At 53.7% G+C, this 8,468-nt stretch overlaps 1 protein-coding gene across 1 annotated transcript in view; it reads left to right on the top strand.

Annotated features, from left to right (window-relative positions):
* Positions 1-285: 285 nt before the first annotated feature.
* The window catches only part of pcbp4 (poly(rC) binding protein 4), a 35,407-nt gene continuing 27,224 nt past the window's right edge, over positions 286-8,468 (top strand). Inside the window, 1 exon segment of the mRNA XM_041070907.2 lies at positions 286-644. The gene's annotated coding sequence lies outside the window, so the exon portion shown is untranslated.

Here is an 8,468-nt window from a genome sequence, read left to right as displayed (position 1 = left end):
CACATGTACATACACACCTACACACACGGACTCTCGTTTTTTGGCCTGTTCTCTTTTATTTACATCTGCTTTGGCTCCTCTGACAGACAATAACATGCCCCTGACCTACAGCCGTTGCTGTAAACGTTGACGCTGACGTCCCGTCACTCGGCGCGTCGACGCACGGCGCCCCGCTGCGTCTCCTGCTGCGCCCTGTAGGTGGCAGCAGCCGCAAGGACGGCGGCGTCCGGCGCGTCCAGCTTTGAATATGGAAATAAGCCGCGCTCTGCGCATCGTCCACGGGACTGGCAGCACAGCGCGAGCCGAGGCAGTGCGTCTCGCGCGCGCGCTCCGAGCAGCACAGTCGTTTCCACGTGTCTTTTCTCTTTTCGGACTGTTTTGTAGCTTTATTGAATCCGTCCACGCAGTCCCGCCGTGACGCCCGACCGCCTTATTCCGTGTAACAATCAATGCCAGTGCTTCTAATTGGACGGGGTCGCACCCCTCCTCCTCCTCTTCCTCCTCCTCCTCTTCCTCTCCGGCGTATTGTCACTGACAGTCGGATTATTCGCTCACAGCAGCAGCAGCAGCAGCACCGCGCCTCCTCCCGTCCTCTCCGTCCGACGATGCAGAGAACCGAGGCGAACTAAGGCTCCAGCTGCACGGTAAGAACCTGAGTGGGCTGAGTCGGTGCCAGGCTGCGGTCAGAACCGAACTGCGGTCCGCGGCGTGACTGGACTCTGCGTCCGGGAGTTGCTGTTTGCTGAAGGTGCGGTTGGTGGAGAGGGCGAATGTTGGAGTTGAACTTCGAAGCCGAGCTCTGTGGCGGTTCTGGTGTGTTCTGGTGGGTCGGGCTGAGCTTTTCATGTCTGGAGACCGTTCGGTTCGGTGGTTGTGTCTCGTACACAGACGCCTCAGACGCGGCCGTCGGTGTTTACCTGAGTGGGCTCAGCTGGACAGAACACGGGCGGAGCGGAAGCTGCGGCTTCAGACTCATTTAATTAGAACAGGCGGAAACAGAATCAGGCAGAAATGATCCGGCCGTCCTCCAACGGACACGCGGCCCCTCCTCCTAAGTCATAGAATGTGGTGGCTTATGGCTGCGTCCTCCCCGAGGCTCCCAGATGTTCGGTGCTCCCTGTGTGTGTGCGTGCGTGCGTGTGTGTGTGCGTGGGGGGGGGTCTCACTGGAGCTGTAACACTCAGATGAAGGTAATCTCCTGATGAAAAGAGGCAGAGTAATCCTGGGATGTAGAATATGCAAATGAGTTCTGCTGGAGTGAGCTTCCCTCAGAACCTCCACTTTCCGTCTGTAGTTCCTGGAATGATCAGCTGTTAGAGCGTCCGCTTCCACAGCTCCAAACCCACCACTTCCTCCTGTGGCTCCTGATCCGACGGATCCTGAAGGTACCATTCGCAGCTGCTTCTGTTCGCTGAGGTAGAACCTGAAACACTGGAGTCAGTTTGGTGCCGAAGCCTTTTAGGCGCCTTCATTGTTAGAGACGGTGGAAACGCACGAGCAACGACCTGAACTCATTTCACTGCTGCGATTGTGTCACTGCTGATGTGATCTGAGCTCAGAAACGGCCCAAAGAGCTGGTTCCGTGTCTGAGCAGCAGAACCCGCACACTGCTCTGAGGTGCTGCTGTGGTCCTTTACTTTAACCCGGGCCCGGCTGCTGGTTCGGGCTGAGCGCGTGTGGACTTTGGGAAACAAAGGTCTGTTTCTAGGACAAGCTGGCGCCGTGGGTGTGACGTGAACCCACAAACTGCACACAAAAAGTCTCACATTCTCAGAATTAATGCTAATTTATGCAGCTTTCATCACGTGGAGTTCAAAGATGCTGCGGAGCCTCAGCCTCCAGCTTCCGACGTATCCTGGGCACACGTGGATGAGCCCGGCTTTAAATGTCAGATAGGCTCGGCAAGCTTTGTTTGGTTCTGCTCGCATGTGCTGCTTCAGGGTGAACCTGACCCGGAACCGACCCATGTTCTCTGGGCCTGACGTCAGCCTCCGTCCCTCATCAGAGCCGAGGTCATCGTCTCCGCTGCAGTTGGAAACCGTGGGTGGAACAACGTGTGTGAGACGCGAGTTCCACACCACCGGACTTCACTCCCGCTCTGGTTCTGATTCGGCCCATTTTACGCGTCGTCACTGGACCAGAACTAAATCCTGCCCCCGCAGACTGAGCTGGTGGCTCGGTCGAGGCTTCATCGAGCCGGAGCTGTCGGACCAGAACCGGTGCCTTATGGGTGAAGCATGTAGAACCAACATATGTGTCTCAACAGAACCGCTGTTCTGGCTCGTGGGTCTCAGGACGTCAGACAGATAAAATGGAACTATAAAGTTGAATATTAAGTTTAAAGGTGTTTTCTGGGACATGGAGGGGAAAACGCTGGGACTGAGAAGCACCCATGAGGCTGGCAGACGATAAAGCTGAACCTCCGGTCCGGCCCAGAGCGGCCCGGCGCTGAGGGCAGCGGCTTCCAGCTGAAGAAAGGAGCCATTGTTCGCTTGAGCTGAAGAATGGCTTCCATCGAACACGTCTGGGCCCCGTCACTGATGGAGGTCAGTGTTAATTGAAATGCAGACAGCCTCTAATTAGTGCAAGGATGTTCTGCCGGGCCGACCCGTCAGTACATGCAGCCGTTGTCCTCAGGGACGGCCTCCTCTGAGAGGAGCCGAGTCTCCTCTCTGCTGAGTATTTCAGACAGACGCTGTGTTTATTATGGGCTGGCGTGGCCTGTGGCTCATCACAATCACAACCAGGGTTTGACCCAAAATGACCATCGAAGCCGACGACGTCTGTTTGAACTGGTTTCAGTGGTTTATGATGGTCTGTCATCTGAAACCCTAAGCTGCTCCGTAAACCTGGTTGCTACGGTAACCGCCCACCTGCCACAACCTCTCACCAGCCAAATATCTTCCCAGACTTGATGCAGCGGTGGAGGTTAACTCAGCGCCTGTCGCGTGTTCACAGAAGCTCTGCTTCTTTCTTTTGATTTTAATGTTCAGTTTCAACTTCTGCCTGTTTATCTGTGAGGAAGTTCTCATCATCATTGTTTTTAATTACTCAGTTAACGCGTTGGGAGTTACTAGTTATGAGGCTAAGCTCGGTGGCCGTCTGCTGATGAACCTTGACCTCAGTCGCCGCTTGAAGTGAGGATCGGACCTGCAGCGAGCAGGTGCAGCCCAGGTCCGATTGGCCCAGGTCCGATTGGGCCAGGTCCGATTGGCCCAGGTCCGATTGGCCCAGGTCCGATTGGCCGGGTTCTGTGTTGGGTAGTGGGTTTCCTGGATGCTGACAGACGTCTTTGAGTCCGATGTCACCCAACGCTCTCTGAGCTCTTCTCCTCATGCATCTGGTCTCCAGAGGAAGCTCTGGACAAAGACCGGGCCGAACCACAGCGGAGGGAATGTTGGTCGTGTGTCATCAGCTGAAGGGAGCCTGTCGGAACCAACTGCACCGACACCAAACTGAGCTGTTAAAGGGAGAACCACTGGGTGAGAGGAGGCTTCTCCTGGACCGGTCCAGTCCATCACAGCACCTCACAGCCACAGTCTCCAGGGGATGCGACTGCAGCCTGACCCATCAGGCACAAGACGAACCGGGTCGTGGCCGCCTCTGGACAGCGAGTCTCCAGAGCGTCTTCAGCTCCACAGATTGGCAGGTACGAGGGAGCGTTTGGCGTCGTCTCCCTCAGCTGCTGCTCACAGATACTGAGGACCGCTCTTCACGCGGTCATTTAACGTGAGACGGACGCTGCTGCGGCTCGGCTTCGCTGCAGGTTCTGCTGCTCGGCCCATAAGCCGCCATCCGTATAATCCAGTCCAACACTAGCACGGCTTCTCATATCTAATGCAGGAGCAGCCACTCCTCAGGGATGCTCAGGGATGTGGGTCAGACGGCGGCGATGGGTGTTCATACCAAAACATGCTGAAATGAATGAACCAATGGATCCTGAATCACACATCTCATCCCATAAACGTCCTGTTTATTAGTAGGAAAATATGCAGCAACATATTGAAGGATGTGTAAAATGTGGTTGTTCCTGAGCTGCTGCAGTCACTGTCTGTTCCTCTTGAATCTTGAATCTTGGCTGCCAGCGCCGTCGGAGGCTCTGACAACGAGCGAGGCTCTGCTTTAACAGATGGATGCACATTTCCAGCTCCAGCAGATGCTAATGACAACCGTTGCTCAATTTCCTACTTTATTTTCATTTTCAGACTAAGAGCAGTTCTGTCAGACACGGCTGGACCCGTGTCCGTAAAGGAGCGGATCAGAGCAGCTGCTCTGCAGGACGCACAGACCCACAGACTGGACTCTGAGCCGTCCACGTCCGTGCCAAGAACACCGGCAGCGCCGAAGGCGCGCTCGTCTCGTTGCACCTTGGGCACGGTTACCTTGGAAACGAACAACAAGTTCTGGCCCGAGGAGCAACAAATTTAAATGTTTCACTGCTTTAAAGCTTCAAACTGTGAAATATGAGGCGTAGAGATGCTCTGGTAGGCGGCTCTCATCCAGACGGAGCGTCTGAGGACGGAGGTGAGCAAGTGCAGAGTTTATTCCATCCTTCTAGAAATAGACTGAACCAGAACTATGGGCGACCAGTTATGGCAGGTTCTCCTACGCTCCTACTGCCCCTGAACGCCTCACACACAGCACGCTGAAACACGGACATGCTCATTAGACCAGGCGGAGAAACGTGGAAACCAGGAGGAAGCGTTAAACATCAGGCCGGATCCGTGTCTGGTACCGGACCCAGCCGACCTCTATCCGCCACAGCCGTGGTTCTGAGCGGGTTTGCCTGGTCCAGTAACGCAGCCTGGGTGTGTTGGCTTTGTTTGAGCACCAGTATTTTTAGCGTCGCTCTGAATGGATCTGCACCTGTTTGTGCTGCTGCGTCACTCGCCTCTTGCAGGAGACGGAGCCTGAGCGCCCATGGATTGGTTCCTTAGTGAAACCTCTGCTGCAGGTTAAGGTTCCTGTGAAATGTCACTCAGAAATGAGCGTCCGGCACCGAGGAGATACTGTTGTCACCGGTCTCCTGCTGCTTCTCCTCGTCACTATCAGAACATTATCTTTGGGCTCCGTCGGTCACAGGTGGCGCTAACGTCACCGCAGACGCCGCTGGTCTGGGTCAGTCCAGCTGGCGCCGGTGCCACGCTTTGTGCCGCCTTCACTCACACACAGCAGATCTGTGTAACAAGGCCCAGCTCTGTTCTTCTCTGTGCTCACACGCACATTTGGTTCGATGGGTCGTTTTGAGGCGCCTGTGTATTTAAATGTGCTGCTGCTGCTGACTCACTGCACAGCTCACGGCTTCGGCCCCGGTGGTTTCACAAGTCGCTGAGTCGTCCCGTCACAAAACGTCAGATTCACTAAACGGAGGAAGTGGGTCACTGCAGCCGAAACCCAGCTCAGATGGTGGGTTTCTCCGGGGGAGGGGTCTCATCCTGTGACATGAAGCCCTTCAACAGGGGCTGTTTGCGGAGTGAAGGTGAGGAGACGAGAGATTCATGCACGAGTCGAGAGCTTTTAGAAATTCAGAGTGAAATCGAGCCGACACTAACCAGAGAAATTAAGAGAAAGAGGCTGCGATAAAAATGAAAAGCAATGAAGATGGAAGCAGGAAGGAAGTGCAGCTGGAGGGAGCTGGCACAGGGACGGGAGGAGCTTCATCTTGTCTCCTCTTTAATCTGCTAATGCATCCTGGAGCCTGCGAGGAGGAGGAGGAGGAGGAGGGTGGGCTAATAAGAGCCAGACAAAGAGTGAAGGATGCTTTGGAGGAGTGAGCTGAAGGAAGCACAGCGGCGGGTTGGGCCGGGCCGGGCCGGGCCGGGCCGGGCCCTCATGCTCAGGTGTAACCAGGATGGAGGCCTGATGGGTTTAATGGAACCACCGCTGCTTTTACCACCAATAAATCATTAGAGCGCACATTTAGAGTAATTACTGCTGCAGGAATAAACAGACAGGTTGGCAACAGGCTCGGCTTCATCGAAGCTGCCAGCGAAGCAGATTCACCAGCACCGGAGCCATAAAACCTCCACTGAGGAGCGGTTCTGCTCTTTGGAGAATGAGCACATTTCCATGAGCTCACTCATCAAACCGCCTCCGTCACCTGGAGATGTTGCATATTTAGGTTCACTGTTGTTTGGTCAAACTTGAACCAGAAGCTAACTGTAAATGTCAGATGAGCACATGTGGAGCAACGCTGGGTCAAATCCACAGACCTCGGCTCTGGATTTACAGCAGGTCATAAAGGACAGAGCTCCGCTCGGATCGATGCTCCGGCCTCCAGCGCTCGCTGTGGTTCTGCGCCATCTTCTAGCTCTTCATCCTCCTCCTCCTCCTCCTCCCTCTGCTTCTCGTTGATAAACCGTTGTCGTTCTATTATTAGATCAGAGCTAAATTGATTATGCTGACCTAGTTTTAACAGCCTCAAACTTAAGATGCTGGCAACACACACACACACACACACACACACACACACACACACACACACACACCTGCATGAAGCGAGACCATCGATGTCTCGCAGACTTTAACAGAAGCTAAATGAGATCATTTCTATTTTATTCATGGCTGACGATTCTGCTGCATCAGGAGTTCAGATCCTGTCATTTATTTTAGGAGTTCTACTTCCTGCTGGGACTCAACATTCTGACTTTTTAATAAATCAAATCTTTCCTTGTGGACGACTGCTCCCTTCGTGCTGTTCATTAGTGGACTGTACGGTATTAACGTGCTCATGACGTTCATCCAGCTTCCAGCTGACTGAAGTAATGGATCAGCTGCTCCTGGACGAAGCCTCTCGGAGCCGGCGCTTTGGTTCGTACATGAATGAAGGTCCTTCTCACGTCGGTGTGTTAAGGGATTCTGATGATGGCCACACTCGACTGGTCCGAAGCCGCTCCAGCTCCTCGTCATCTTGATGATTGTTTGTTTTTGCGGTTCCCTCTCCGGCTCCTCCTCCGCCGTATGCTACCATCCGAGTTGCTGAAATATTTAACGAGGCCTGTGCTATTTTAGGAGCCTGCCATTCGCTCTGAAGCTTGAAATTGCAGCGTAATGTCTGCGGATGCTGTGAGCTTGTGTTGATGCATCCTACTAACATGATTCTTCTGGACCTGGACTCACAGACTTCTCTCCTGCCGCCTCTCGGCTGTGACTCAATGGGTTTAATAAATGAAACTTGAAGGGAATGGAATTAGTAGATTATGACACCTGGAACGGTGGTGCTTCCTTAATGCAGAGCCTGTTCCTGCTGTGACGAGTGAAGCGCAGAGCTGAGGTGATGAGGTCGTCCTCTCATTGGTCAGATGCGTCGCCACGGGAACAAACCGGGAGGTAGATCCTGATCCTGCACATTGGCTGCACATGTATAAATGAACTCCGTAAACTTTAAACACACTTTTACTCTTCGCACGGCAGATCAAGCATCGTCTCCGTCGCTGTGACGACAGGTTTCTTTCCTGTCAGCATCAATCTGCACTGATGCCATATTTTCATTCCTTTCCGTTTGCTTCAATCAGTCACTGGCTCAAAGACTTTCATGTTTTTCAGTAACTTTTGTGTCAGTTCAAAAGGCTTTGAACTGTGGAGGCACATCACAGGAACCATTGTTATGTAAATGAGCCCAGAATAAATCTGAGTCTGAAAGTAATATTAAACTTACACGGAGGTTCTTGGAGAAACAGACTTATTTACAGGACTAAGCAAAAGGTTCTGATGATGGCCCACTCTGATCCTGGATCCGCAGAGCCTGGTCGCGTGTGACGAGCTCATGGCTGGTGGAACAGCAAACCGTCACCAACGCACCTCAGGTCACCGCATCGGTCAGATCACATCCAGCTCTGAGCGCAACCAGGAAGTCATTCTGTCATTTGCTTCAATTCATAAACACTAAATCCTCAACAAAAGGAAATGGAAACTGGGCTCAGTGTGATCTGCAGGTGGTACTGGTTCAGATGAGGAGACTTCTGGAGTGTCACCGTGTTCGTTTGCTGCAGCGACTGGAGCTCCGTTGGGACAAACGGAGCCTGGAGGCTGAGCTGAGGCTGGGAGGAAGTTGTGGATGATGGTAAAGACGTAAACCTGAGCCTACGCCGTCTGCGTCCTGCAGGCGCAGCTGCTCGTCGTGGTTTGCATTAACTCTTTTCCCCAGGATGCGTCGGCTGAAGACGACCGTTAAAGCGCCGGCGCTGAAGCCCGGCACTAAAGACCCGGCGGTGAAGCTGAAGCCCGATGCTGAAGCCTGGTTCTGAAGCCCGGCACTAAAGACCCGGCGCTGAAGCTGAAGCCCGATGCTGAAGCCTGATTCTGAAGCCCGGCACTAAAAACCCGGTGCTGAAGCTGAAGCCCGGCACTAAAGACCCGGCGGTGAAGCTGAAGCCCAATGCTGAAGCCTGGTTCTGAAGCCCGGCACTAAAGACCCGGCGGTGAAGCTGAAGCCCGATGCTGAAGCCTGATTCTGAAGCCCGGCACTA

The sequence above is a fragment of the Betta splendens genome, chromosome 5 (assembly GCF_900634795.4).
Source record: "Betta splendens chromosome 5, fBetSpl5.4, whole genome shotgun sequence".
In the NCBI taxonomy this organism is placed as follows: Eukaryota; Metazoa; Chordata; class Actinopteri; order Anabantiformes; family Osphronemidae; genus Betta; species Betta splendens.
The sequence above is the reverse complement of the archived record's forward strand: the minus strand, read 5'-3'. Positions and strand labels throughout refer to the sequence as shown.